Here is a 9,658-nt window from a genome sequence, read left to right on the forward strand (position 1 = left end):
ATACCACCATTTAAAATTTTGTCTTGGCATCTTGTTTCATGCTGATTTATACTTTGCATTGCTTCTTTGTGGTTTAGGGCTGATGTATGATACTTCCTTATATGTATCAACCCCATAGACTTATCTTGAGATTTAATTGAATGAGAAATGATCACTTGACCTTGTAGGTGAAGTGACCCTTTCATTGGATGTACTTAATTCATTCTTTTTCTGCCATGTCTTCTTCATGTCTGTTCTAATGTGTTCCATATCAATATTTTCTTTGCCCTTGTTTGATTCAATTTTTGGTGCTTTTGACCTTGTAGGACAGTTTCTGCTGATATGACCAGTTTTCAAGCAACTGAAACATGTGGTTTAGCTTAGCCACCTGCTATAATTCCCTTTGAAATGTGTTCTTATGTAATTCTGGGGTATATGTCCATATTCTTAACAATAATGACAGCTATACCTGGTGTTGTAGTCCCAATGGTACTGACTTTCATTTCCTTTTGTTTTTGTTGGTTGATTTGATATCCACATAGGCTTTGATCTGCATTCAAATGCTCTATGTCCATACTTCTTACAATTATGACAATGTCCATCAAATCTTTGTGTCCTTGTAACTCTGGATCTGCAATCTTGTGTCATATGTCCTTGCATATTGCAGTTGTGACAATAACTCTTGTTTTTGGGTGTGTTTGTCTGATTGATTTTTCTACTCCTGCAAACATTAGTAGTATGCCCCTTTTTATTAAAGCAATGACAAGTAGGTTTAGTATCCTTACCTTTGTCACTTCTTTGCTCAACACTCTTTGATGATTCACCAACTTCAGTGTTGTTGTATCCAAGTCCTAATGTATCATGGACTGATCTTGGAAATTTCATCAACTATTCAAAGTACTTGATGGCTTTACCTAATTTGTTAAGATTCTCTGGTACCTCTTTTTCTTTATTCAATTCATTCTACAGTTGTTCATTCTACATCTTCAAAGTAGAGATCTCAATATCTTTCATATTAAGTTCATGATGAAGGTTCATCATTTGAGCTAGTGTATCCATCTGCATGTTTGAGATCCTTGTTAGTTCAGTACATTTTTCTTCCAATCTGTTTGCAAGATTCCTTTTGTCATCTTCTATCATGACTCTGTCCTCAACTGCTCTTTTCTTTTGTTCAGTGATTTCACATAACATTTTGGCCTGTGATTCATGTTCCATCTTGAGAGATCTTATCTCATTTGCTTGAGCTTCGTTTTTCTCCATTAGTTCTGCTATTGTTGCATAACACTCTTTAGTGTCTCCATTGGCAAACACTTGTGTGGTATCAATCTCCTTGTAGTGTGTATCATTTTTAGCTATGGCTATCTCCTTTCTTCTTTTCAAAGATTTTCTTAATTCCACTCTAGCTTCCTCTACTTTTTGTAGAGCGAGATGTACATCTATCACCTGGTTCTCAATGATCTTGCCAAATTTGAAAACTTCCATCTTTAGATCTTTTCCTCCAAGCTGTTAGGCTTCTTTTTGAGAGAAAGTGGCTCCGATGCCAATTGTTCAAATATCTTAATGGAAAGAATGCTTCTAAGAGGGGGAGCAGGGGGGGGGGGGGGGGGGGTGTGAATCAGAGGTACTAGCTTTTAACCTATTTTTCTCAAATCCTTGTTAACATAATATTGAAATGTACATGCATGCATATCAACATTAAGCAATTATGAAAAACACATGTGCATCACCTCATAACACTAAAAATTTTGGTAACCCAAAAACCCTCCAAGAATAAGAAGGTAAAACTGGGGTGGGGATGATACCCACAAAATCACTGCAGTAATAATGTTTGACCACTTCTGATGGTTTGCCCTGTTAAAGGCTTTACACTGTATCAATAGTGACCTGGTTAGAGGATTTACAAACACTTTACATGAAGTGTCACCCTGTTAAAGGATTTAATCATCTATTTAAAGGATCTATAAGATAGTTGTTAAGCTAACCTATCATCGTAGGATTTCCTTTCTAATACAATGGCTAAAGAGTATTAGGTATGATAAACCTGATAGTTTACAATCCTTGATTGCTAAATACAGACACTTGATCTGCTTTCTTCTGACTTTGATCCTCTGAGATCTGATACTCGTTTGTGTCACCTACTTTGTTCTTGATTAACTGGATATTTAATTGTTGATCTCTTCCTCTAACTCTTTCTGTTCTTCACTGTGAACTCCACTTATGATATCGTTTTCTCCTTCATCCATCTACATACTTAAAATGAGATTTTGTCTTCCTTATAAAGACATTCGAAGACTTAGGGTTAGGTGTGGATCTACGATCCATGTTGAATCTCTATTTCTCGCTCTTTCCTTGCTCTTATATTATTGGTTGCATGCCTTCTCCATTTTTCTTATTGGCTACAAGTAGATTGCATAGGAAATACAAAAGATTTGATATTATCATTTTAATCCTTCGAGATTCATCATATGTCAGCCATGAAAACGGTTGACATTAGAATTCGTAAAGTTACAAACTCATATGTACATTCTGTGTTACTCGGCACTTACTGATTCCAGATGCTCGACACATGTAATAAACCAGCTTACTCGGCTCCTGTTACATTCTTGTATTGCTTGGCATCCTTTATGACTCGGCACCTGAATATTGCTCGGTACTTGTATCATGGTCGGCACCTAAAGTCATTCGGCACTTGATTCTCACTCGACACCTGATCTTCACTTGGCACCTAAAGGCTGCTCGGCACCTTAAGATCACTTGGCACCTATTGGTTTATCTTACTCGGCACATATTGTGGCTCAGCATACATAGTGATCTCGGCTCCAATGTAGCAAATGGTTAAGTGTGTTGGCACTCAAGTGTCAAAAACTATTTTGAGGCTAACAGGTAGAAGATGCACTAAGTAGGATAGTGTTATCTATTCAAGAAATACAATTACAAAGTGTGGGAATGAATGACCTTAAAGACCTCTACAAGGAAGACAAAGACTTTAAAGAGGTATATGAAGCATGTGAGAAGTTCAAATAGGGCTTTCAGGTGGAGTTTACTAATTACATATTGTAGGAGGGACTATTGTTCAAGGGAAACTTGTTGTGTATACCCCAAAGCTCCACAAGGGAGAATAAAATCAAGGAGAAACACCAAGGCTGTTTGGGAGGCCACTTTGGAGTGCACAAGATGCTTGAGAAAGTGAATAGGCACTATTATTGGCCTGAATTGTAGACAGCTGTGAGGAAGTTTGTGGAGCACTATCAAGTATGCCAAAGAGTCAAGGGACATAGTAGTAATACTAAGTTATATCAACCCCTATCCATACCACAAAGACCTTGGGAGTGCCTAAGCATGGATTTTGTTTTAGGAATGCCTAAGACATCAAGGGGCCATGACAGTTTGTTTGTAGTGGTGGACAAGTTCAACAAGATGGCACACTTCATTCCCTTTAGGCAAAACAATGATGCTTCACACATTGTAGGATTTTTCTTTAGAGATATAGTAAGGCTTCATCGGTTTCCACTCAATGTAGTGAGTGATAGGGACACCAAATTTATGGGCCACTTTTGGAGAACCCTTTGGAAGATGTTGGGGACAAACTTGTCTTTCTCCTCAACCTATCATCCTCAGTCAGATGGCCAAACAAAGGTGGTGAATACATCCTTAGGTAACCTATTAAGGTGCTTAAATAAATAGCATGGACAATCATGGGATCACATTAAAGGACAAGCAGAATATGCCTATAATGACTCCATTAATACGAGCACTAGAAAGAGCCCATTTGAGATAGTTTATGGGTTTAATCCAAGGGGAGTCATGGAATTGAGAGACCTTAGCTTGTAGGATAAGAGGAGTGCTCAAGGAGAATCCTTTGTAGAGCAGATGAATGACCTTCATGAGTAGGTTGGGAAGACTTTACAACATCAAGTGGAGAAATACAAAACTAAAGCAAACAAGACAATGAGGGATTTTAATTTAAAGTGGGAGACTTGGTACTTGCTTATCTTAGGAAGGAGTTATTGCCAAAAGGAAAGCCAGCCAAACTTCTGATGAAGAAGGTATGACCACTCAAGATCTTGCATAAGTTTGGAACCAATGCTTGTGAAGCGGAACTTCCTCTTGATTTGGGTATCTCACCATTTCTAATGTGTGTGATATGTTTCCTTACAAAGGTCTTCATTCCAATCCTAGTTAGCACACCATTGTAGACTTGGGAGAAGATGATTGGGTCAAGGATTTGCCCATTACTCAACCTCTGTAGTTGGAGAGTATCATGGAATCCACTAGGAAGGGTACCTATAAAACTTATTTGATGAAATGGAGAGTATTGCCTAATGTTGAGGCCACTTGGATGACTGAGGCATATATTCTGAAGCATGGAGTTACCATTGAAGACCTCCTAACTCAAGGGACTTGAGTTTTTTTTGTCCCAGGGGAATATGGTGTAGGACACCTCCCTTTTTGGTGCTTTTATTTGTTAGGGTGTTAGTTAAGAGTCTTGTGGGAGTCTAATAAGATCTAATGGTCCTTGGATTCAACATTGTCCTAGGTTTATTTGTAAAGTGCAAAAGTTGCTCAATAGGTCCTAGAATTGGCAAATGTTATCAAAAGTTGTCAAATGGTAAAAAATTGTTAAGGGGGAGAAACTAAGGTACTTGGTCCTTTTTAGGGTCTTGGGGGTCCTAGCTAGGGTCCTACAATAGGTCTAGAGACACCCATTTGCTCAAAATTTGAAGAGAGCAAAAATTGCTAAAAGTTGCAAAACAGCTCAAAAGTTGCTTGAGCAACTTTTGTAATTTTTGCAATAAAGTTGTAAATGAAGGTTTGGGAAATTATAACCACCCATGCTTGGGTATTTGAGCATGGGATGAATATTTTTGAAGGTTAGGATGATTTTTAGTTGCATACCACACATGTGAGTAGACTGTACACACTTCTACTATGTTTTTCCTTGTATTTGATGTGTTTTCATGCCCTTGTATGGCTATGTACGTATTGGGATGCATGATCTAATTTTAGGAAATTTTAGTGTGGTGCCTTATCTTTCTTTTCAATATTCAATTTTTATCTCAAGTTTCTAGTGTGAAGAGTTAGAATAGTTCCTAAGTGACTGGTCTATGATCTCTATTTACAAAATTATAGAGATAAAAATGGTGCTAACTTGATCATCCATAGTTGAAAGTTCATGAAACCTTGTGGGGCAATAAGTTAGACACTATACACAATTTTTATTTTTGTGATTGATATTCAAGGTGTGGAGTGATGCCCTAGGCTGACTGCTGTGAGTAGGTGAGCCTAGACAATAGGAAGAAGTGTTTGCAGAGCACACCCATTATCTGAAATGGATAGTCTAATGGCATGATTAGAATCCATAGGGTGTTCCATTCATGAAACAAGTGGTTGGAAAGGTTTGTGTGAAGTTTCAAGGTTTCTAGAAGTCTTTTTGTGAAAACTAGTCCAAAGGCCTAAAAGATAGCCAATAAACTAGGGCTTGAGTGTGAATAGGGTTGTGGGTGATTTGGGATTCCAGAAGTGCTAGGTGATATATTTCAGAATCATATAGTATTCCATAGGTTTGTGTGGAAGAATTTGGAGAGATTGGTTAAAATAGTGACCTTAGACCTAATGCAATTAGGCCTAACTAGCCTTAGACATTTTTGTGATTGTCAATGTGACTAGAAGTGTCAAATAGGTTCAAAGGGAGATGTGGAGAATATATTCAACATTAGGAAGGGCCTAGGATGGTGGGATAAAGATCTTGAGCAAGGGTTTAGAGTTCTAAGGGAAGGAAGGGCTAGTAGGACTAGTTCCTAAACAAGAAGTTCAAAGTTCTAACATTGAACCAACTATACCTAGGAGGCAAGTTGGGGAAAGGGTCTTGGAGGACAAGATTGGTGGAAGGAAAAAATGAAAGAATAATCATTGGATGGTTCAAGGATTAAACCATAACTAATACTAGTTAAGTGTTGTAGAACCTTAGACCCTCTACATCAGAAAGCAATAGCTTTTGCCAAGCTATAGGGAAGCAAAGGTAAGAAGAAGGTCACAAAGCATGTCCCAACAACACAAAGAGTCACAAGGCTAAGGAAAATGGCATCTACTATAGAAGTGGTTGAGCCTCAAAAAGGAGTTGCTAAAGTTACTGAGCCTTCTCAAGTAGGATCTTGGCAAAGAGGAAAAATATCACAGAAGAGGCTAAGCTGAGAAAAGCCACAAAGAGGCAGAGAAGAAATATTATAATTCCAAAAGATGATGATGAAGAAAGGAATGAGTCAGATGACACTAGTTACTTCATAATTGAAATACATAAACCACCTCAAATAATTGATGAGTTGTGTGACAACATTGGGGAGACTACATGCATGAATGTATTTAAGTTTGTGAAGTATGATGAATTGGATAAAGTAGATAAGGCTAAGGTAGAAGAAGAAGTTATTGATATGATGCAAAATTTCAAGTATACGCCATTAGAATTAGGTCACATGATGAGAGATGAAAATATGCATTGAGGACTGAGAGACAAATTAGAGAAGGTGCACTTGCCCATATTATGCTAGAACTAAGCAGGAAACAAATTTCTAAATCTTTGAGTGAGTACAATGACATGTTTGTTCCTGAGAGAAGAACATTTTTTATTCTGAAAAGTAAAGTAGAAAATGTAGTAAAAGAAAGAAAATTTATATGGAATAAAATCTATGGATTGATGCTAAATGATGAGAAGGAAGATGAGGATGAGAAAGGTAAACCTAAAAATATAGAGTTGGATAATAAATAAGACATGTATGGTGATACAAAACATCTTGCATACACAATCCACAACATTGTTCAATGAAGTGAAGGTCAAACTGACACAATTGTGATTGAAGATGAACTAGAGGCATGCCCAACATAAGATGTGTCGCACAAGAAAGTGTCATGGCTAAACCTGATAGAAAGAGTGAAGGTCATATGTTGTCCGAGCCAAAGAAGATGGATGGAGCTCTACCATACAAGTCAACTCACAAGATCTTTTTGAATTCAAATCTTGTGATCATACAAGTAAAATATTATCCATAGATTGGTACACAAAAGAAAACACATTAGGTAGATTCAACACCTAATATTTCTTCTATTTCACTTAGTCAAGGTAATGTAAATGTTAGCTAAGCTGAGAAATAGAGTCAGCCGACTAATGAAGGTGATAACACACTAAGGAAAGAACAAAATAATGATGCCAAAGAGGGCAATACAAATGTTAATATAGATGGTGAGAAGGATGTAAAGAGTCAAGATGACAAACTAGATCAATTTGTTACTGGTGATAGACCAATTGACTTAGGACCTCTGAATGACGGATAAGAAGGGGTTGGGCAACAATGTTCCACTACTAAACTCAAATTTGAAGATGACAAGGAAAAGAAGAATGAATAGGTACAATAGTCTGTTGATACTGAGGAGATCAACCCTTAAAAGGAAAATAAAGATGTAGAGCCTCAAAAGGACAAGGAGACACTTGGGCAAAATCTGGAAGTCCATACACAAGGACTATAATAAACAATGTCAAGTTGTAGCACCCTAGGTTCCAAGGGAAAGAAAATGAAGAAAAAGATGAAGAAATCTCCACTAAAGGGTAAACTAGTTACTCTTGATGAAGAGATCATGATTCCTTATTGGAACACATCTAATCTAGCTATTGAACAAATGAAAACACTTAGTGATTTATTGAACATAAAGGCCAAACAAGAGGAGCTAAGGAGAGAGCATCAATAAAGACAAGTACTCTGTGAAATTAAAGATATACTTCTTGAGACTGTTGATGTGGACAACTTAGATGAAAAGGCCCCCATTAAATAGAACAACTAGTTAAAATTATTGAGAAACTCAATGATCCTGATATAGACACATGAGAAAAATTGATGCAAAGGTCAAAGAGAAAGCTTGAGAATAGAGTGATGGAGAAAGTAGCAACTGAGATTGCACTTAAATAGGTTGAACTCTCCACTCTTGTTACTAATTTGAAAAAGTTAGTACATAATGCAAACACATTGTTTACTAAATTATGTGATGCCACTACATTCACCAAAGAAATCAGAGAGAAGATGGACATGATTGATGCTGATTTATAGAAGAGTAGTAATGAATTGAACATGGACCCAAATTCCAGTATAGTATATTTTTCTAAGATCATATTTTTGTAGGACAAGCAATTAGACTTATTACATAAGGAATGCAACATAAGATCAAAGGTCACATCTATTCAAGTATTTTTATTATCTCATTTGTAGGTGATGCAAAGACATCTACAGATTGCCAAGGACCTCATTCAAAGTCAAAATTTGTTTATAATTGACAATATGGTGGACCTAGCAGTCAATTTAGAGATAGAGAGACATGTTAATCTTGAGACACTTAAGAATAATTGGGACATTAAAATGACTATTAGCTTAAGATTACATCACACATTTTTTGATGCACTTGATATAGTCCTCAGTCCAAAGTTAAATGCCACTATTCAATATACATGACAAAAACAAGGGGGAAATGTTTACGATCAAGTATAAAGGAGACAAGGGGGAATGGACAAGGAGACAATTTATTGATCTAAAGATAAACAAAATATTTTTGGAAAATATTTTGGAATTACAAGTTATAATGTACTAGATGTAGATCGAGTTATAGGTACAGAGCACACCCTAAAGGGAGCTATTTTTTTTGAAGATTTTGTTATGTTAGATTTTTTTTTATCATGATAAGTGTTTTTACCACTAATGCCAAAGGAGGAGATTGTTGATCTTAAAAGAAATCGTGGTATTATCTATTAGTTAAAAACACTTAGACATTTATAAGGAAAAGTTGGTCAGTCAACACTGGGACCGAGCCACAACAAAGGTCAAGCTACAAAGAAAAAAGTGCACAAGTTCAATATGTGTCGAGTACATAACAATCATCAAGCATTTAGTAGTTGTCAAGCTATCTAGAAGGTAACACATGATATAAGTCAAGTGGCACATGAGCTGAGTAATTAAGAGAGGAAATAATTTAAGTTGAGTTTAGTAAATGTTGAGGATCACTAGGAAGAATCAAGCATGATTGAGCATCAAAGGTTATATGTGCTGAGTTATGCAATTTGTGTATATGAGTTTGGAATGACACAAAATCTTATATTAACCATTTTTCTAAGCATGTAACATGTTTCTATAATCAAGGAGAAGATCAAGGAGGTAATTACACCTATAATTTAGCATTATTAATCTCTATGTGGTATAAGTAACCAATTAGAAAATAAGAAAGCTTAAGTTGCAAAAAGGATGCATGACAATAGTTGATTTTGATCAAGAAGATTCTTAAGATGACTATATAAGCAAGGATTCAAGATGAAATATGCTGTTAGCGAGAAAGTGAGTTGGAGGAATGAATGTATGCAAAGTTGAAGGAGAATCAATGAGAATCAAGTAAGGCGAATGAGTGGTGCAATGAGCAGATATTGCAAAATAAACACACTGAGGTGATTAGATATTGGAGAAAGAAGATATGTTATCAACAAATTAGTGCATATTGAAGGATTGCGGTACTGTTGCATTCTAACTAGTGTATCAGGTGAATCTCTTAACAAAGTGGTCCTAACAGACCTATTGCAAATCTCCTAACAGAGTACTCACTTAGTTATGAAGTTTAAGTCTTTTTGTAAAGGTAGACTTAACCGTCTTATATG

This window comes from Cupressus sempervirens, chromosome 9 (genome assembly GCF_028749045.1).
Source record: "Cupressus sempervirens isolate cs-2001-9-10 chromosome 9, ASM2874904v1, whole genome shotgun sequence".
Taxonomy (NCBI): Eukaryota; Viridiplantae; Streptophyta; class Pinopsida; order Cupressales; family Cupressaceae; genus Cupressus; species Cupressus sempervirens.